Source organism: Diceros bicornis, chromosome 12, assembly GCF_020826845.1.
Source record: "Diceros bicornis minor isolate mBicDic1 chromosome 12, mDicBic1.mat.cur, whole genome shotgun sequence".
In the NCBI taxonomy this organism is placed as follows: Eukaryota; Metazoa; Chordata; class Mammalia; order Perissodactyla; family Rhinocerotidae; genus Diceros; species Diceros bicornis.
Window position 1 is genome coordinate 49439369 of NC_080751.1, and position 22696 is coordinate 49462064.

Sequence of the window (22696 nt, forward strand, 5' to 3'; positions counted from 1 at the left end):
GCCCTCAACTCAAAACCTCTGACTTGTAAAATAACCTATATTTACAAGTGACCTACACTACTGTTCGAGGACATATTGTGAAATTTAATGCTTTGAAGAAACCTGTGTGGTGCAACATGGAAAAACAGCAAGAAAATGTGTAATGGATTTACCCTAGTAAGGGCCACTGAGTGACTCAGCTCCAGGGGGCACTTTCTGTACAGTGGGACTTTCTGGAAATATACAGAGCACAGCTTGCATGTTTTTGAAGTGGTCCTAACCCAGAGACCCATTATTAGCCCATCATGCAAAATCTATCTCTGATACGGCCTAATGTTTTGCCTCTTTTCCCATTTTTTGGCAACAGTGTTTAAAATTCCCAATTAGCAATTCAAAGATCCTCTTTTAAAAATATTAATAGCTGTGGCACAGTTATGGGCCATCAGTCATCCACTAGTGTGAATTGGTTTAATTGTATTAATTTTCTAATGGCTGACAAAGATCAGCTGCTTTGTGGAAAGGAGGCTATACTTTGTGGCAAGGGGAGGTCAGTAAATCACTTTAAGGATCAAACCTTTGTTCCACCCCTCAACTGAAATGGTACAAAGGCATAGCCTGAAGTTACTAGAGGCCAGAAGGAGAGAGGCATGAGGGTCGTGCAGAAAGAGTGGAGCGCAGAAAGAGAGGTAGATTAATGGAAAATTAAAACTTAATTATTTCCAAAATTTGCCTGAAATTTCAGGGTACCAGGAATTGGTAAGAAAAAAATTTCCCTCTCTCTTCAGGACCATATGACTCTTTGCCACCAGGACAGTAGAGCTCTCAGGTGAGTATTATAAGCACATGGTGTGGGTCCATTGTGGGTTCAGCATATTTTGGAGGGTAGCTTGGAGATGAGCTAGTGGGTATTGTGTTTGATAGGAAATGCGGTGGGTCCATTGTGGGTTCAGCATATTTTGGAGGGTAGTTTGGAGATGAGCTAGTGGGTATTGTGTTTGATAGGAAATGCAGTGGGTCCATTGTGGGTTCAGCATATTTTGGAGGGTAGCTTGGAGATGAGCTAGTGGGTATTGTGTTTGATAGGAAATCAAACATGGATTTTTTGGAATTCCGAGAATTCCAAACAACTGAAGTGCAAATAAAATTTTGCTTCATAGTATGTCCCTAAATTAGGTATTGCCAAATCTAGGATATTATTGTTGTTGTTGTTGTTGTCATGGTTGTTGAGGAATTCTTTTACATACACATTCATCTTTAGGAGAACAAATGTAAAACAAAAAAAAACAGAATAGCAGTGTTGGTTGAATCAGAATCCAGCAGGCTCAACCTCCAGCACTCCCTCTCAGCCCCCAAACACAGGGCAGCCTCAGAACCACCGTTCTAGACCAAGAGGGAACAGTGTCTCAAAATAATGCAAGAGCTCACATCTCCTTAGTGGGATACATAGTACTGCCCTCATGTCTGCAATGTCTGTACAGCACGTTGTATGTGGATCAAAGGCATGGTTACCTCTGCTGTCGGTGTTCATTTAAGAAGGAACTACTAGTATACAGCTTGTATAGAATTTTACATTTTCAAAGAATTTTCACATACATGAGCTTCATATAATACATCAACTCTATGAGGAAGATAGGACAGGTACTTTCTGATCATTTTATTGATAAGATAATGGAAGTTCAAATAATTTAAGTGACTTTAAAAAGTGACATTGCCCAAAAGTAATGGAAGTAGAGCAAGGATTCAGAGCTTCTGACTTCTCAACTCTGGCTGCTCTTTATAATCATCAGGGAAACTTGTAAAAAAGAAATATCAAGGATTTGGGAAGAATGGAAGTAAGACACGATTTTATTTATTTATTTTTTTTGCTGAGGAAGATTCACCCTGAGCTAACATCTATTACCAATCTTCCTCTTTGTCTTGAAGAAGATTCACCCTGAGCTAACGTCTGTGCCAATCTTCCTCTATTTTGTATGTGGGTCACCACCACAGTATGGCCACAACAAGTGGTGTAGGTCCATTCCCAGGAACCAAACCCAGGCCATCGAAGCAGAGTGCACTGAACTTAACCACTAGGCCACAGGGCAGGCCCCGATATTTGATATTAAAATATCCCAGGACCCTTCTCCCCTCCAACCAAATCTGACAGAACAAATCCAAACACCCACAGGCAACAGCTACAACAAAACTAGGAGTATCCATGAACCCAAAAATACGAGCAAGAAAATGGGGAAAATCAGCAGCAGCGAATATACACACATGTTATCCACACCTGTGTGGGAGAAAGAGCAAGAAGGCAAAGCAGCTTCTAATAGCTCTGAGAACCAGAGAACCAAAGAGCCAAAACACTCACTGAAAAGTGTGACACCAAACTGGAGACAGCTACAGGAATGAGGCGGGCTTTCAGAGGAAAATATTAACGGGGGGGCGGGGCATTGTAAGATCAGAGGTGTCATGAGCCATCTGAGCCCCATGAATTTTCAAAATGAGTAAAGGGAAGCTCCCATGCAAGACAAAACCCCTCCCTGAGGACAATACCAATCGAGCTGGATGGGTACAACAGAGCAAAGGAAAAAGAAAATCCAGATGAAAGTGGGGCAAAGGGCAGAGGAGTTGGATTTCAGAAACCACTATAATTTTTTTTTAATCATTTCATGAAAACAACAGGAAAGGTAGTTCTAAAGCCCTGAATCTAGAAAAGCTATCCTGGATCACCCTTCCTGTCTAAAATATGGGAAAACTTACTTCTCTTTAACATAAGCAAAAGAGAAGGAATATGGTCAAATTCCATACAAATTTATCATTAAAAAAATAAATAAGTAGCAGAATGCAATAAAGCCTCTCCAGAAATATACATCCATGAAACTCTGCCATGATATTTCAGAACAAGAAAAGTGAAAGTATATCTGAAAGTGATCGAAGCTCTGAAAGAAGAGCATAAAACAGAATTAGAAGCACACAGAAATGAGGTTATTGGAAAATGGAAACCATGAAAGGACGGGAGTCACGACTCAGGAAAGAACATGAATAGAAGAAAAAATCATTTTAGAAATGAAGACTAAGCTTGAAATCACTCAAAAGCAAATGAACACAATGGATAAGATGTTAAGAAACAGAAAGTGGAAAAGAGGAAAGTTTTAAAATCAAAAAGAAATACAGAAAAAGTTTTAAAATATTTTTGAGAAAGAGATGGCTGTAGAAGGTAAGCAAAAAGATTTGACATACTATTATAGGAGTCCCTGGGGAAAACCAGAGCAAAGGCAGAGAACAAATACTAAAGGCTATCAATCAAGTGTAAAAAAAATAAAATAAAAAGACTTGAAACTTCATATTGAAAGGGTACACCACATATATGAAGAAATCATCACAGATCAGCCATGATGTATTCTAGTCAAAGAATTGGACTTTAAAGGAAAAAAAAGTCCTATAGGTATCAAGCGTCCCCTCCCCCCTCGGCCCCTCACCCCCAACAAAGTCATTTGTAAGAAAAAGAAAATCAGGTTGTCAACAGACATTTTGACTTTATGTCAGAAGAAAATGAAGGAACATATATAAGATACTTATGGAAAAGAAAATGTGAACCACTGTGTATTATCCAGCCAAACGTAACTTTAAGTGAAAAGGGCACAACAGTTATTCACCTGCCAAAATCACAAGCAAACGACAGCTACAACAACCCTCAAGGAAACAGAGAATACTGTTTCTCTACTAAAGAAGGCTTCGGACAACCAAAATGACTAGAGAAACCTTGACGTAAGATCTGATGGTGAATATTAAATATATATCCATCTGTAGCACTAAGATAAAATGACAGTTATAGTGGAAAAAGTGTAATGTGTGATGGTTATAGCCTCTGACTATAAGAAATGAGAGGACAAAACAGGGACATATATGAAGAGGAGAATGAGCTCACTGATGCCTTCTGATACTATTGGGGAGCAAAAAAATATTATTTCAAACAGATGCGGGGGGAGAGGGAGGAGAGAGAGAAAAAATTACTAGTAAATTTCAGGATTTCTGGCAGTAGGGAACAAATAGAAAATAGCCAGAGGGGGAGAAATACAAAGGAGTGAACTATTGGTAGACACTACAACATGGATGAATCTCAAAATAATAGCACTAAGGGAAAGAAGCCAGAAAAAAAGAGTATAGAATATATGACTCAATTAATACAAAATTCTAGAAAATTCCACTAATGTATAATATTAGGAAGCCAATCAGTGGTTGCCTGGAGACAGAGAAAGTTTGGGGTCAGGGAGGGTCAGCAGGTAGGCATTTACATAGATGGCAAAGGAGCAGGAGGAAAGTCTTGGGGTGATAGATAAGTCCATTTTCTTGATTGTGCTGATGGGTTCACAGTGTATGCATATGTCAAAACTTATTGAGCTGTACACTTCATTGTGTATAGTTTTTTTATACCTCAATAAGACTATTAAATTAAAAAGATAAGAGAAAGGGCTATACTTAAAAGCAATGAGGCATGAGTAATTTAATACCAACAAAATGGCATTTATTTTGCTCTTGAATTGAATATTTAGGCAGCTCTTGAAAGGAATAACTTCTCTCTGCTCCAGTCTGTGTCAGCTGGGGAAACGGAATCATCTGAAGGCTCCGTCACTCACAAGTCTGGTGGTTGATGCTGTCTGTCGGCTGAGACTATATCTGTGGCTATTGGCCAGAACATTTACAGGTGACCTCTCTGGAACTTGGACATCCTTATAACATGGTGGCTGGTTCCAAAGGTGAGCATCTGAGAGAAGCCCAGCAGAAGCTGCATCACCTTTTATGGTCGACCTTCCAGAAGTTATGCAGTGTCGTTTCTGTCTCACAAAGGCCTGCCTAATTTCAATGGACAGAAAATAGACTCCACCTCCTGATGGGAAGCAGCAAGGTTCTGGAAGCACACATGGGATTAGAGACACTTTTGTGGCCATTTTTGGAAAATGCAATGTGCCATATGGGATAAATAAATGAGTACTTATATTAAAGTAATTAGTAACTGAGATTTGGGGCATGGAAGAAAAGAGACTCAGATGTAAAAGTGAGGAAATTAAAGAAAAACACTGTATTCCTGAATTTAAAAATATATACATATTTGCCAACTGTCTATTGGAAAAGCCTAGCAAATAAACAATTCAGTAACAATGAGCATGCCTACCAATCCGATTTGTGTCTCTAAATATGTTTCTCCATAAAAGGAACTAGGACTCCTTGGAAAAATGGCTGTTTTCAGGAATGCTCAAGATGAGCTTTCATACCAGAAAGCAAGAATGTTCTCAGAGACTGCTAGAATTGTGTCCAAGGGTTTCAGAATCCTAAATGAAGAGGCTTCTCTGGTCATTGTTGAGACAAATTAAGCATAAATTAGAAAAATAATTGCAAGGTATTAAAGTATGTCAAATATTTTTAAATTATGCATTCATAATAATACCATTAAAAATACATCTCATTAGAATAAATTAGGGAACCACCTCATTATTGAAAACTGGTAAATAACGGGACAGAATCAAGCATTTTCTGTTTCTTTACTGTAAAAACTCTATCTCAGGGTAATCAAATAGTTGATGAGGGAAATCCTCTCATTATAGAAGTATTCTAGCTAGTATGTAAAGAAGGAATAATTGAATTCAAATATAACCATTTTGTAAATCTTAATAAAAAAAAATAAGTCTAAGCATTGATCACCAGGGGCTGTTAATATCACAAAAAGAGAAACAACTAGAAATGTTTTGTCTGATGATGGATGTGCCCACCGATGAAATAGTCTTTCCGAAGTAATCCAATCTAAATTCTATCAAGCTTATAGCTCTAACTACCAATTTACAGGAAATACAGGGCATAGAGGAATATGCTAAATGATGTCACAGAAATTCTGTCGCTCGTAACCATTTGGAAAACTCCACAATACTAATGACCCAGTCTCTTTTTAAAATTGCAAGTAGGAAAGAGACAAAGGTAATCTATAGATTGAAAGAGATGTAAGAGACACATTCACCAATCTCAGTGAATTTCCTTTATCTGAATCCTGACTTGAGCCAACAAATTATAAAAAATATGAGACAACTGGAGAAGTGTAAACATTGGCAGGATATTTGACTATATAAAGGAATTAAGTTAAGTTTTTAGTGTTTCATAGTATTATAATTGATTTTTTAATGAGTCCTCTTCTTTTAGTCACATATCTATACAAACTAAATTACGTACCAATGAAATTACATGATATCTAGGACTCGTGTCCAAATAATCCAAGAGAGGGCAGTGAAAGTGGGGTTGATTGGGGAGGAGAGGAAACAAGTTTCGCAATGGCTTGATAGAAACTGAGTGATGGCTACATTATCCTGTTGGGTCATTATATTATTTTTCCACTTTCTATATTTGTTAAAGATGTTCCATAACAAAAAGTTTAAAAATTAATAGTGAAGTAAATAACTATACCCTCACCCCATCTCCAGACATTCTGATTTAATTGTTCTGTTAACATCTGAGTTTTGGGTTGTTTTTTTTTTTAAAGTTCCTGGGGAATTTTAATGAGCAGCTGTGAATGAGAACCACCTCACTGAGCCATACACAGGGCTATATCTCATCATAACATGAGAGAAAAACATACAGCCTGTCACTGAGGTGACCGATTTATTTCAGACACTACAAATCTTAATAGAAACCAGTATAGCCTTCATGTATATGAGTACAGTATACATACAAATATAAGTATCCTCAAATAGTATACATTCTTGCTTGACAGGAAGAATGACCAGACTGCAGTGAAGTGTTTTCTGTTGGGTTTTCCCTCTGTGCTTGGCTATTTACAGAGCTGGCCGGAGCAGGATGAATTAGTGTGGAGTTAAGGTGCAAAGTCATTCATGACAAGGTGACTGACGCATTTGACTGAAGAAAATATGCAATAAGCTTGTACCTGGGGCATTTTTTGGTTACAAATAATTCAGCTAGAGTACTCTTCATCATTCTCCGTGGTAAGAGTATTTGGTTAATACCACAGTGTGCTATTTTAAAGTCCACCTTGATTAAATGCCTTGCCGGATGGTTGAAATTGAGCAATATTTGAGATGTGGAATGACTCAATACATCATAGTCATGGAAAAAAGAAAATACCCTGTTTTTCTTACTGTGCAATTTTAAGACATATTAATATTGCTTTCCCTACTAATCAAAATGAATAAAGCCCTGAATCTCAACAATCCACATTTTATTAACACTATTATTCAAAATCACTCCAGTGGGTTGTAGCACAAGAGCAATTTTTCCAAAAAGGGTCTAAAATATAACACTGGGAAGACAGTCCTCAAAATATAGAATACCATTATACATTGGAGTCCTCAATAAGCCAGCTGTAAGGTGTTTTTTCCCTAAAAACTTATTTCTGTAAATTGTTCACTTAAAGTACATTTCAAGGACATAAAATCTTTATAGGATTTATCAGCTATTGCTGATGCATGTGGCAAAGATTGGTTGAGTACTTCCTTTTTCTTTAAAGAGAAAATTCTAGTGGGCACAATTTCAATCAAAATCTCACAAGAAGGCACATATCCAGCTAGGATCTATGTGGTGGAGTCAGAGCATTGACAAAACCTGGGACCCATTTCTTTTCAGGAGCCAGGAGTGGTCATCTCATCCCAGAAGGCTGAGAGTACTCGAGTCTGACATCTGGCTCAACTCACTCTCTTCATTCCCAACCTCAGTGTCCCTAACAAATAAAGTATTGATGCATCTCTGCCCAACATACGATATTCAAAGTCTCACTGGAAGACATGAACAGACTCTTAATTTTTCTCCAAGGACCTCTCCAGAACACTTTCATGAAAATTGTACTTTTTAGTTAAAAAGTACAAACTTATGTTGTCAGCAGTTTTGTTTTTTGGGGTTCTACACAGGAGAGTGCATATTAATAGTGCAAAGAGCCCAGGCGTTGGGTTTGACAGGTCAGTTGGGTGCCTGTGGACATTATTTTACTCCTTTGAACTCTGCACCTGCAGTATCTGCATCTACGAAAAAGGAGTCAGATTACCTGTCTTATCGGGATAATCAAAGGTTAAAAAGAGATACTGTGCGGTGTCTTACATATAACAAGTGCTCAGTCAATGTCTTTTCCCCAATTTACCCACCCCAATTAGAAGAACCGGGCCTGGAGGAAATGAACACGGAACATGAACATTGTTATCAACGCCTTGCTAATCTAGATAACATTCCTCCACGTGCATTTCAGGAACATTATTTTCCTGGGATACTATTAGGTGATCCACAGAGTCACTGGGGGGAAAAGATAGTGCCCGTGATCAAATTAGTTTGGGAAATTCTGGGTTAAACACCTGTCTTCATGACTGCTTAGAGTTTTTCAACTGCTAATGTAAACTGTGATTCTTTGAAGGGAGGACAAAGTGTGCTACATTTCCCAACTTTTGGGGTAAGGGAAAACTTTATGTCAGGAACATTTATTAACACCTTAAGGAACTAACATTCTGTGGGGCAACACAGTGTGGAAAATATGTGTCCTGGGCACTGGACTGACAAGACCAGTGGGCAATCATTGTTGCCTCAAAGAATAACAAAGCTTTCCTTGTATCTTTTCTGTGCACGGGATCACTCATATGCACCATGAGGAGGAAACACCTTCAGCAATTCACTGCAGAGCTACTGGGAGAGTTCTTTTTTTTTTGCATCTGGATGACTAAAACTAAGTTGTTCACTCTTGTGAACAATACAGTGAATGATTATAATACCTGCTGCTTGACAAATGAGCATGATTTCTAAAAGTGCTGGGGTCACTTTGGTCGGAAATGTAATTAGCTGGACAAAAAGGAATTTGATGTTTTTATGCTTTTAACAGACTGTTTAAAAGCAGGTTTAGGGGAACTCAGGGTCATAGAAATTCAAATTTTGTGTGCACTGGTTCAGATAGATAATAAATAGCCATTCTGAAAAGGCAACTAATTTACTTGAACAAATATCTGCTGCATACCTGCTATAGAGAAGGTGCTGGTTGGTAAACCAATAACAGTGATAGAAGGCATGCATCCCTTTGAACAAGAAATCACATTGAATCTACATTGTGAACTTACAGAGAGTAAAAAAGCTTACGCTCAGTCTTTGGGTAATCACTCGCTTCGAGCTTCTGCCACGTCTGGGATTTTGACATGCTGCAACATTTTAGTTTCAACTCTGCTTAGCAATGCCATTGTAAAAACCATTTGAACTGGTTCTCAAATGGGACAGAATGCATGTTGGTTGCCAAAGCAACTGCTCAGTGTGTGGTCTTGCAGTTCAGCTCCAGAGCGGCTGTGGTCTACTTTGGGGGAAGGTGAAAAGGTCACTTGGATTGGAGCGGCTTCCAGTGTACATATTCCAGTGAGAGAGATTCCAATTAACCACCCCCAGACGATCCCAAGCAAGCTCAGAGGCTGAGGCCATCCCAGCTTGGTAGGTGACTCTGGTCTCTATGGTAGACGGAATCAATTCTAAGGTAGTCCCCAAAATTCTCCCTCCTTGTCCAGACCCTATATAATCTCCTCCCTTTGAATATGGATGAGTCTGTAAATATGACCAATTTCATTCCTACGATTGGTTTGGTTACATCATGTGACAAAAGTGAAGGGATTTTGCAGATGCAATCAAGGTCCTAAATAAATTGACATTGAGTTAATCAAAAGAGAGATTATCCTGGGTAAGGCCTGACCTAAGCAGGTGAGCCCATAAAAAGGGCTGGATCCTTCCTGAAGGAAGAGATTAGAAGTGAGAGAGATTCTCCTGCCAGTCTTAAAGAAGTAAACTGCCATGTTATGAAGAGGGCCGGGTGGCAGGGAGTGGCGAGCGACCTCTAGGATCTGAGAACAACCTCCAGCTGACAGCCAGCAAGAAAGTGGGGACCTCAGTCTTAGAGCTAGAAGGAATTGAATTCTGCCAACAACAAATGAGCTTGGAAGAGGACACTGAGTGTCAGAAGAGAGCCCAGCACCAGCTGACACCTTGATTGCAGCCTGGTGAGACCATGACCTAACCAGAGGACACAGCTAACCACGCCTGGACTCCAGACCCACAGAAACTGAAATCATAAATGGGTATTGTTTTTATGGCAGTTTGTTACACAGCAATAGAAAACTAATATAGTCTCATAAACTTTCATCCATAATTATCTTTTCAAACATGCTATTTAAATATTTTCAGCAATGAATGAGAAAGATATCATAAAATATTAGACCCATATAAAACCATCAAAGTTTTCTCCTTAAAGCTTTTACATCAGGGAAAAGGAATATGTGATATAAAAGGATGATGTAACCTGTTAAGGGTCACATGTCTAGCTAACAACAGAACCAAGACTAAGACAGAGGTCACCTGGCTTTCGGTCTACTCTTCTATGAGCAAATGTTACTTGTTACCTAAGAAGTACAAAGCAGCACATAGAGAAACCCATGTGTACTTTAAACACCTCTGTTAAGAGGGTTTAATTGTCCCTATTTTCAGATGGAAAAATAATTCCTCCAATGGGCTTGGTCAGAGCAGGGAGCTTGATTCCTTGGTGCACAAATCAATAGAGGTGTGTTAGACATATCAAACTGGAAGTCAAATCTGGGATTACAAAAATGATATTCCTGAAGTTCCCATACACAAGCATTTCTGGCAGTGTTCTCCCCTCCCAGGGGCTTAACATGTTCTTATAAACACACATGGTGTATCCATCAGGGTCCAGACAAGAGACAGAAACCACATTAGTTACCTGAACAGGGAGGATTTAATATAAAAATGTGTTAACTAAATAAATAGCTATTAACTAGGTAACTGAAAGGACAAGAGATTTCTACAGTATAATAGGGGTAGCAGCTGCAAGAGGCAGCTATCGTTCCAACAGCCAGGGAACAAAGGGAACAGGCTGGAAGGATTAAACTTACACAGAATACCTTGAAGCTGAAACTCAGACATCTGAGGAAGGAGAGCTGGTCAGTGGGTGTATCTGATCTTGGAGAAGGGCCCGTGGGACTAGGATCCTGATCTCTAAGGAGGGGGCTCTGGCTCAGTGGGCAAAGAAGCTTATTCTTCAAGTGCTGGGAAATTTCAAACTGGATTCAGCTGCTGCTATAGAAAGATGCTGCTGTTGCTGAGGTGGAAAGTGAGGCTGGGGCAACACCTCCCAGAATAGCAAGCAGCCAGGGAGTTTGCAGGAAATAAACATGAAGGAACAAGTCTCCACCCTCCATCAGCTTTGCAGTCTCTCTCTAGCGTCTCTTATTGACAGAGCCTTACATGGAGCCAGCCAGAAGCTGCCAAGTGGTTTCAGAGTCTCTGTCCAGCACAAGATGAATATAGAAGGGTGCATTTGGAACTGAGGAAATGTAACTTAATAACTGACACACATAGTTTACACTATTTTCCCTCTCCCTTGTTCCCTTTCCCAGATCGTCTCTCAAAACTGAAATTCCACAATGAAGTTTCCCCTCAAATGATATAAAGTTGATAAAGAGCTCATGAAGCTGCTACAAAACACGTGCAATTGTCTCCTTGATCTGCTACCACTAAACTCACAAAGCATCCAAGAGCTGAAAGCCTTCGCCTCTGCCCCAGCCGCTGGGCCTGAGCCCTCCGGCCTGGAAACCACACTGCAGACCCAGTGGAGATGAGGAGATTCTTTCCTCTGTGTTACACTTAGCTGTGTGGGTTCTCAAAGCTATGCTGCCTTGTGCTCCCACTGTCTCAGAGACAACATGAGGAAAACGGCCCATTTTTGCCTGCATCTCTCTCTCTCCCGCTAGGACTAGAATTCTGGACACCAGTCAGAAAATTATCAAAAGAACAGACACTGCTGCGGGACTTCATCCTGGGATCATGCTTGTGCATTCTGACTCTCTCTCCCCATGTGGTGGATTGTTTCTCATTCTTCAATACAAACAGTGTCGAGATGGGTAAGTCATGAGCACCCTTGAATTTAGCCTCTATCCACACCCTTTTCCACTTAGGATGGGATACTATACTACATGTAAAGCGCATTTTAGGGGATAAAATTAGCCTCATAGGTATGTGCAAGCTCTAGAGCCTGATTGCTTGGGCTTGAAGCTTGCCTCCATATGTGACTTCAGGCAAGTGAGTCATCCTCCCTGGGCCTCAAGCTCCTCAACTATAAAATGGGGTGATGACAGTAGTACCTGCCACATAAGATTGTTGTGAGAATTGTATACGTGAACGTAGGCAGAGCCCTTGGAAGAATAGCGGCCTTAATAAGGGCTTTATAAATAGAAACTGTTCTTATTTTGCATTCCAAATTGTCATTGTGAAAATGTAACCAGATATCATGTCATCACGCTAGGGGAATTCTCACTTCAGCACCAATATCTCTTTATCATCCACCTGAAATCTAAATTTTGGAGTTCCTCAGGACTCTATAAAGGGTTTGCTTTTCTTTTCTCTGGTTATTTTCTTCCCTAAATGATCTCATCCTTTATGATAACTATGTATCATTTATGTGTCAGCAACTCTAAAATTTATTTCTCACACACAGATCATTGCTCTCATCTTTAAACATGCACATATCCCATTACCTACCTGAAATAACCACTTCAATGGCTCATAGGTATCTCAAATGTAGCATGCCCACAATTGAATCCTTAGTAGCCCAATTCTCTTCCAATCTCCTTTTCCCAAGTCTTTTCCTTCTCAGTAAATCGTCCAATGAGGTGCTCCATCCATACAAGGTGCTCCATAATGTCCCATAAGCAATTCATTAATATTTGGTCATTTTTCTCCAAAATATAACTTAATACATTAATTTCTCTTCCCAACATACCATTATTATTTCTTATATAAACTATTACTTCCACTCTTTCCCTAACCATAATTCTTTTCCATTAGTCAGCCAGAAGATAATTTTAAAGTATGGATCAGGTCATGAGGCTCCCCTTAAACTCTCTGATGGCTTCCCATTGCACTGAAAATGTCATGCTTTTTTCCACGAGGTTGCCAATGGATCTTGTGATACGACTCCTTTTCTCTAGTCCCTTGCACTCATCAAGCCCTTTCCTGCCTCAGGATTTTCATGCATGCTGTTCCCTCTGCTGGGAATGCTCTTTCAACCTTCTTCTAGCTGGCTCACTCTTCTCCTGAGGTCTTAGCTTAAGTGTCAACTCCTTGGCAAGATCTTTTCTGATAACTCTGTCTAAAGTGGGTTCCCTTACCTACCATCTCACTCCTGATCTATTATTCTCTGACATGGTACCTTGTTCCCTTTAAAGCATTTATAACAGTTTGTAACAATTTAATTATTACTTTTATGTACCATTGTCTATTTTCCCCTGCAAGACTGCTCTGAATTCTTTTTTCCTACCACCTTGCACTCTGCTACCAGCACAGTGCCAATCCCACAATAGATATTGAAAAATTATTTGTTGAATGAGTGAATGAACACATCATAGGCCTTCCCCATGAATGTGTTTTGCTGAGAATAACAGAATTAACCACCCAGATTGAAAGTGGAAATAGCAAACTTCCTTGTGATGAAATGGTACAGCAGTATGTCTAGAACATTAGTGTCATTGAAAGTTAAAATGCATATTTTCCCACCTTTCAATTCCAGGTATAAGCAGATTATTGATAAGCTGAACCACGGAGCTTCACATCTGATGTATTTCCCTATTGCCATCAGCAGTAGCTGTCATTTCTTGAATCCTTCTCTTCTTGGGAACAGCCACTCCTGCTAGTTCTAATTATACCAAGTAAATTTCCAACACTTAGAACAAAGGCACAAATTCTAGCTCTGGATCAATGAACAGTCACATCCTTTGGTGTTATTGTGAGGGACTATTCCAACCAGATCCTAGAATGATTGATTGTTCCCAATATCCTGTGACAAACTCATTTCCCTCTTTATCTCACGCTCATACAACTCAGGCCTCTGTGTTTGACCTCCATCATTCCGCTCTGCTGAGTAAGTATGCCTAGTAAATATCTTGAAAAAGATTGGAAGTGTAATCTTTAAGTAAAGAGTTTAAGGTTTTAAGTCTATGTGTACCACACTTATTTAAACTCAAACCAAGGAAAAAGGCAGAGCTTACACATAAATTGTTTTTGCAGTGAGATGTCTGTGCCTCTGATAAAATCTCTTACCCAGAAGCATCTCCCCCAACAATACTGCATAAAGCCTCTCCTTCTCACCAGGACCATGCCTAACCTTCTTCTATTGAAAATAAACTGCTCACTGCAGCCCTCATTGCCCTCTAGCTACCACTCTATCTCCCTCCTTCCCATCTAAGCCAAATTTTTTAGGAAAAAGTTGTATCCGTTTTCACACATTCTACTCTGTCCTCAAAACACTTACTCCTTACAAAGCAGCACAAATCCAATGACTGATTGATATGGGATATGAACCCCTGGCCCCTCATCCCAACTTTAGGCAACTCTGAAGGGTCATCCTACCTTCTGGGTTCTCAGTGTGTCAGAAGAAGCCTTCAATGAGCCTGCAGTACAATCGAGCTTCTCCCTCTGACCTCTTCTTCTCCATTTCCTTCCCTTCCTGGCCTCAAGAATACTGCTTAATAAACGTCCTACACTCCATAAACCCAACCTGTGACTGAAGCCTTTAATATTATAGATATCCCTTAATTCTCTTTCATATTTCTCTTAACAATTGGACTTTTACATGTAATTATGTGATTATTTGATTAATGTCTGTCTCCCGCATCAACTCCTATACTCCAAGAAAACAAGAACTGTGTCATTTTTTGCTCACTTTTGTTTCTCCAGCTCCAGGCACTTAGCACATAGTATATGCTTTATGAATATTTAGTTGATGCATTAAAATGTAAATGAAGGAATGCCTGATAATTCACCGTTGGGAATTCATTTCTTTGGACTAAGTTATTGGGTTTCCAAATTAAAATGCAATTGACCCTTAATTTAGTCAGCGCATTCTAGGCCAAGCACATAAAGACTGTCCTAAGGAGAAAAGCCTTTAAGAATGGACTCAGGTAGGATGTTGGGTTGAAGAAAGAGGTAAATGCTAATGGAAGACCAATCATCAACATAATGTAGCTGAAAGGCTGAAAAAGCATGACCTTTGGACTCAGCCAAACATGGATTTGAGGTCAGATTTTGTCGCTTACTACCCATGTGATCTGTCGTAAGAATTAAAAGAATTCCAGTTGGAAAACACCAGGCATAAAGTAAACTCATGATAAATATTGGTATCTCCTCCATATACTTACCCATCCTCCCCCATCTCCTTCGCAACTTTTTCTCAGAAGACTGCTGCCCATGAAATTGCCTTATCTGAATATCCACAGAGGAAGAAAGCCAACATGGAGATGTAGTTTGGCCCCTTCAATTCTTTTGCTCTTTCTTTTTAAATCTTTCCAGTTTCAAGTCTGTTTCAGTGAGACAGTCATCACAGAATCTTTGAGATGGTTTCTATTGGATCTGGTCAAAAGTAATGAACTGAAACAAAGTATAATGGCAAAACTATGCAAATCGACCCATACCTAAATCAAACTAACAGGCAGACTTCTCACCCACTGCCAGCTGGTTTATTTCATGATACTGGATATTGATTCTATTTGGAGTGATGGGAAATCTGTCATGCTTAAGATGCCATCTGTTCCAACTGCCAAAGGATGTTACTTTTCCCTTCCAAGGTCTGTTGGCCAAGAGCTTATCCCTTATTTCCCACAGGCTTTTGAAAGCTTCATTAGGTTCCTAGTCAACGTTGGACAAGGAGTCCGATTTATTTATTTTCATTATTTCTAACAATTGACTAATTTTATAATTTTAGTCAGGAGCTTCCTGACTAAACTCGACTACAGACACAAAACTCAGACGAAGGGAGAGTTGTAGAAGAAGGACATGGGAGTCTTGTGGAAAAGATATCAGAATTGTAGACAACTCAACAACAAGAGTTAAGTATATAAGATTCCATGAGGCTAGAATAGGGGTGGAAGAATTACACAGCAGATATCAGTTTTTTAGAAGAAATAGCCAGCAAACTTTCAAGGAAATGTATATGTCTGGAAAAATTAGACCAAGAAGAAGTCTTCCCAATAAATTATGGAAATTCTAATTCCTGGAACACTAGAGCATGTCAACTGCTGTGACTGGTACTGTATTAAATACTCACCCATTTGTGCTGATCCAAACATGTGTGGGTAATGTACTTTTCATAATAGATCTTATGGAACCAAATGAGTGAGGGGTCTAAACAACTTAACTAGGAATGGAACAAGTCTAACTCTAAACAGCAAAGTCTAATGAACATTTTAACGGTTAGGGAGGTTTAAAATTATGTGAATCCATTTATTCCTTCTCAAAGGTATATTTCTTTGAAGTAAACTCACTTGGTTTAAAAATTATCACTCTATTCAGGACATACATAACACTCCAATTCTGAATATCTCTAAACACAATGTTCACTGATTCTTCAGAAGATGAAGAAAACTAATACAAGTTTCTGATCCACTGGTTGTTAGGCTTTCCTACCTTTTTGTAGTATCTGTCAATCTAAAGTTGACAGTATAATTAGCTGATGATACCTAGTTTAACTGTGGTTGGTGAATATTGTACATAGATATATTTAGAAGTGAAAACAATTCAACTAGTGTTAAGGCTTTGGGGGTCCTTTTTTTTTTTTCTTTTTGGAGCCCTGGTGAAAACAGGAAGAAACAGATTTGAGGCATGAATAATATATCCAAAGTTTAGGCATACAAAGAATCTAGCCATATATTTAAACAGTTCAGTTGGTAATCTTGTCAAAAGACAAGTTAACGTGGAGCGGGTGAATTGCTAGATTTGAAAGGCCTTGAATCATTAAAATTGCATCTCTCTGAAAGAGGTTTGAATTATTAGAGATTTAGTGATATGCCTTAAAAAAAGGAGACCACTGCACATAAAATGCACCTCAGCCTGCGTTCTAGCCCCTTGGAATAAGTACATGCTCAGCAGTACGTGTTGTAGAATGGCTTCTCTGGACACATGTCTGCTATTTGAAGTCTCTGAACTCAGGACCCTATGATGTCCCTGTGTTTCAAATATATATTGAGGGACTAAAATGAAAACTCCTCTCAATTAACCATCTTTTTCAGTTAATTTATTTGTATTTTAGTAATATTTTTGTCTATATATAATATAATAAACATTAACTGTAGAAAGTTGAAGGAAATTAAAACCACTCACATTCTTCCTCACAGAAAAAAGATCTTGGAGAATACATATAAATCCTTTTATGTGCATACAGACATATATATAATATTTATTTACAAAATTGAGAATATACAGGGGAATGGTATTACAATATGTATTTTTCTTAATTGATATATCTTTAAAATTTTCCTCTGGGGGCCGGCCCGGTGGCGCAAGCGGTTAAGTGCGCGCGCTCTGCTGCGGCAGCCCGGGGTTCGCTGGTTCGGATCCCGGGCGCGCACCGACGCACTGCTTGGTAAGCCATGCTGTGGCGGCGTCCCATATAAAGTGGAGGAAGATAGGCACAGATGTTAGCCCAGGGCCGTCTTCTTCAGCAAAAAAAGAGGAGGATTGGCGGATGTTAGCTCAGGGCTGATCTCCTCACAAAAAAAACAAAAAAAAAAAAAAAAAAAATTTTCCTCTGATGCTAAATTTTTTCTTCAGTAAGATTTTTGTATATTTCCATCAACAAATATTTATGGTCAGATTCTCATAAGTACTAAAAAGAATATATAACCTTCACCTATTTTGGGAGAAATGGGTGAAAGTGGTCAAAAGATACAAACTTCCAGTTATCAAATAAATAGGTCATGGAGGGGCCAGCCCAGTGGCATGGTGGTTAAGTTCACAAGCTCTGCTTCTGTGGCCCGGGGTTCGCAGGTTCAGATCCTGGGCACAGACCTTTGCACTGCTCATCAAGCCATGCTGTGGTGGTGTCCTATATACATAATAGAGGAAGAAGGGCACAGATGTTAGCTCAGGGCCAATCTTCCCCGGCAAAAAGAGGAAGATTGGCAATGGGTGTTAGCTCATGGCCAATCTACTTCACCAGAAAATAAAATAAAATAAATAGGTCATGGAGAAGTACAGCATCGTGACTATAGTTAATAATGCTGTATTGCATATATGAAAGTTGCTAAGCAAGTAGATCTTAAAAGTTTTCATCACAAGAAAAAATTTTTGCAACTATGTATGGTGATGGGTGTTAACTACACTTATTGTGTGATCATTTCACAAAATATATAATATTGAATCATTATGTTGTACACCTGAAACTAATATGATATTATATGTCAATTGTACCTCAATTAAAAAAAGAAGAAAAAAACTATATAGCAAGGTGAGGAAGATAAAGAGAGAGTGGGGACTTGAGGGATGACACTATGTTATTTAGGGTTCTCAAGGAAGACATCACTGATCATGTGATGTTTGAGCAGAAATTTGAAGCACAGTGCTGCAGCCCTGAGCAGGAGAGAGCCTAGCATGTTCAAGGAACTGCTGGGAGGTCAGTAGAGTAGAAGTGATGTCAGTTGTTAGAGGTAGAGATGGTAACCAGGTGGGCAGACTGTGTCAGATCTTCCGATCATTAGAAGTCTAGTGTTTTCTCTAGAGAAATAGTAAGACACAGAAGGGTTTTGAACAGAAGAGTAACATGATTAAATTTCTAATTCAAACAAATCCATTTTTCTTCTCTGTATTTAGCAGAGTGTAGAGGGGTAGGGGAGAAAACAAACGAACAAACATAACACATGGAAAGATCTGTAGCAATAATCCAGGTGAGAGCTAATTTTGGCCCAGACCAGGAGGGTTCTGGACGTATTTTGAAGATAGAGCCAGTACATTTACTGATAGATTGGATATGGAATTTGAGAGAAAGAGAAGACTTACGGATAACTCCAAAATATTTTATCTGAAAGCTGACCCTGAAAAAAAATTCAAAGGTGAACTAACTTTTCCTGTAAAGGTCCATACAGTAAATATTTTAGGCTTGTAGGCCATACAAGTCTCTGTCACAACTCCTCAACTTTGATGTTGTAGCATGAAAGCAGCCATTGACAACAAAGAAACCAACAAATGTGGCTGTTTTCCAAAAATAAATTTATTTACAAAAACAGACAGTGGCTGAATTGACCCATAGGCCATAGTTTGCTGACCCTTTAATCTAAATTGTCAAGTTTATGATCATAGAGTTGATTATAATATTTCCTTATCGTCCAGAAAGACAGAAATCACTCGGAGTTTTAGCCACCTGCACTATCAAGCACTTCAGCCTCCCTCTGTAATGACCGTTCGTTAGTTTTCACTCTCTTTCCAATCTGCCTACTACTGGTTACCTCTCAGTCTTCAGATAGGTGTGTGTGTACATGTGTGTGTATGTGTGTTCCCTCCAGTTTTTTAATTGTCAGTAGGGGAGATGGACTGTAATTGACTTATTCAATTTTGGCTAAAACTGGAATCTTCCTTGATTTTTTAATATCCCTATCTTGCAATCCTTGTATAAATACCACTTGGTTATGGAATATTATCCATTTTTATTTATTGCTGGATTTATTTTGTTAATATTTCATTAAGGACTATTACTATTAATTTCCATGAGGGACATTGTTATGTAGTTTTCCTTTTCTGTAATGTCTTTATCTTCTGGTTTTACATTATTGTAATATTGGTGTTATAAGAGGAGTAAGGAAGCTTGCTCTCCTCATTAAATTTCTGAAAGAGTTTATATAAAATGAATATAATTTCTGCCTTAAGTGTTTGATACCATTTACCTGTGAAGCCATTTGGCCTTGGAGGTGTTTTCTAAAATATATAAGCATTCAATTTCTTCTTTGTTTCTTTTTCTTTCTAAATTTTTTAAATTTATATTTTATTTTTTTTTAGCTTAATTGAGATATAATCGACATATAACATTCCGTAAGTTTCAGGCACCACATTGTAATGTGGTGATTTGATACATGTATACATTGCGAAATGTTTGCCACCACATCCTCCATCTCACATAATTACCATTTTATTATTGTTGTTGTTATTGTGAGAACATTAAGGCTCTCATGACAACTTTCAAGTATGCAATACATGATTGTTAACTATAACCATCATGCTGTATCCTAGATCCCCAGAATTTACTTATCTTATAATTGAAAGTTTGTATCGTTTGATTTTTCTTGAGTCAATTTTGTTAACCTGTTCCTTTCAAGGTGTTTGCCTATTTTATCTAAGTTTTTAATGGCATTGCATAAAATATTTAATAATATTATTTATTATTCTTTTAATTTTATAGGATCTATAGCTATCTCTTTTATTCCTGATATTGTATTTTATGTCTTCTCCTTTTATCTTACCCAATCTAACTAGACATTTATCAATTTTATTGATATTTTCAAGAAACCCAGTATAGGTTTCTTTGATTTCTCTAATCACTTTTGATTCATTTTTGCACTTATCTTCATTATTTCCTTACTTTTACTTATTTTTGATTTAATTTGTTCTTCTTTTTCTAGCCTCTTAAGTTGAAAACTTAGATAATCAATTTTAGACCTGTCTTATTCTCCAATATAAGCATTTAAAACTCTAAATTTCCATCTGAGCACTGCTTTAGGTGCATTCCAAAATTTTTGATATGTTGTGTTTTCTTTTTCATTAACTTTGAATATTCCATTTTCAATTCTTCTCTGAAACATTGGCTATTTAAAACTGTGTGCTTAATTTTTAAATATTTTGATATTTTCCAGATATTCCGCTAATAATGATATTTACTTTAATTTTATTATGGTCAGAGAACATGTTCTGTGTTGCATTATTACTTTTAAGTTTATTGAGACTTGTTTTATGGCCCAAAATATGGTCTATCTTAATGAACATTTCATGTACATTAAAAAAAAAAATCGTGTTCTGTGTTTTTGGGTAGAGTATTTAATAAACGCCAATTAGTTCAAGTCAGTTGATAGTGTTGTTCAAGTCTGTTATATCTTTACTGATTTTCTGTTTACTTGCAATATCAATTGCTGAGACAGGCGTTTTGAAATCTCCAACTGTAATTCTGAAATTACCTAATTCTCCTTTTAATTCTATCAGTTTTTGCTCCATAAATTTTTATGTTAACATCTGATTGTTATGTACTGCTGATTGTTATGTACCGCTCATTAATTGAAACTTTTATCATTATGAAATATCCCACTTTATTCTTGACAAAATTCTTTATACCTCTCTGATAATAATATAGCCACTCCAACTTTATTATGATTAGTGTTTATATGGAATATTTTTTGCCATCATTTTCCTTGTAACCTGTGTTTTTATAGTGAGAGCAATTTTTTTGCAGGTAGCACATAATTAAGTCCTGACTTTTTTTATCAAGTCTGATGACTCCTGCTTCTGTTTGAAATATTTAGTCCGTATACATTTAATATAACTATTGAATATAAAGTGAAACCAGTCAGTATTTGCGTTCTTTTTTTTCCAGCTATACTCAACTGAGAGATGCAGGCTCAGTATAGTTGGAAATATGATTTTTGTCCATAGCTTTAAAGTTGAAGCTTTTTCAAGAAGTATGATTAACTGAAAATGAGGCAAAACACTGAGGGCATATACAAGAAATGTAAAGTGAAGGAAGTAAGACACAAGCAGGCTAAGGGCAATGAAAAAGTTGTACGAACAATGTAATATGGGCTCTGATGTTGTGAAAATGTAGGAGTCCAAGGCCTTGTGGGAGTAAACCTCAAAGTTAAAAGTAATTGGGGGCCGGTTCCATGACTTAGCGGTTAAGTGCGCGTGCTCCGCTACTGGCGGCCCAGGTTCGGATCCTGGGTGCTCACCGACACACTGCTTGTCTGGCCATGCTGAGGCCACATCCCACATACTAGAATGATGTGCAACTATGACATACAACTACCTACTGGGGCTTTGGGGAGAAAAAGGGGAAAAAAAAAGGAGGAGGATTGGCAATAGATGTTAGCTCAGGGCCGGTCTTCCTCAGCAAAAAGAGGAGGATTGGCATGGATGTTAGCTCAGGGCTGATCTTCCTCACCAAAAAAAAAAAAAAAAAAAAGTAATTTCACAAGGTTTTAGAAAAGGTGTAGTTACTGGTAATGAAAAGTTTTAGATTGACATCTAATTCTTCACCGGAAGTTCAAGTAGATGTAAAGAATGTACTTTCCACCATATTGTAAATATTAAAATTTTAAAGTAAAACTGCTACCTTACTTTAATAATGTAATATATGAAATACATTTACAGTAGCAATTTGATATGTACCATCATCCATTTTAAAAATATGCAAATAAGTTTCTCTTTAACAGGTAGATTACATCAATCTTCTTCATCTTGAATTTGTAATTGCATTCCATTTCTCCCACAGAATTTTACATCAGTGATATATGTTTTTATGTTTGAAAGTATTTTATTTATTATCCTATTTACATTTCTGTAATAATAATATGTATCTAAATAAATTTTTGTAAATTTATGTTAAATTTTTTTCTGGATTTAGTTACTGTACAATTATCGGCAGTAGCTAATTGATCAAAGCATTATAAGTATGCCACAAATTTTGACATTTATTAAACATAAAATGTAAAATTTTATTTAAAACACATCTCTTAATAAGACGGGTAGGACTTTAAAATAAAATAAGTATTGTTTCCATGGGCTAGTATTGCTTTTTACTAGAATGGGAGAAGGTTTAGCATCAAATCTATTCCTAGATTTTTATTTGTTTGTTTTTCACAGTTTAAACACTGAAAAGAAATATTTATATGAATAAGTAGATGGGAATAGA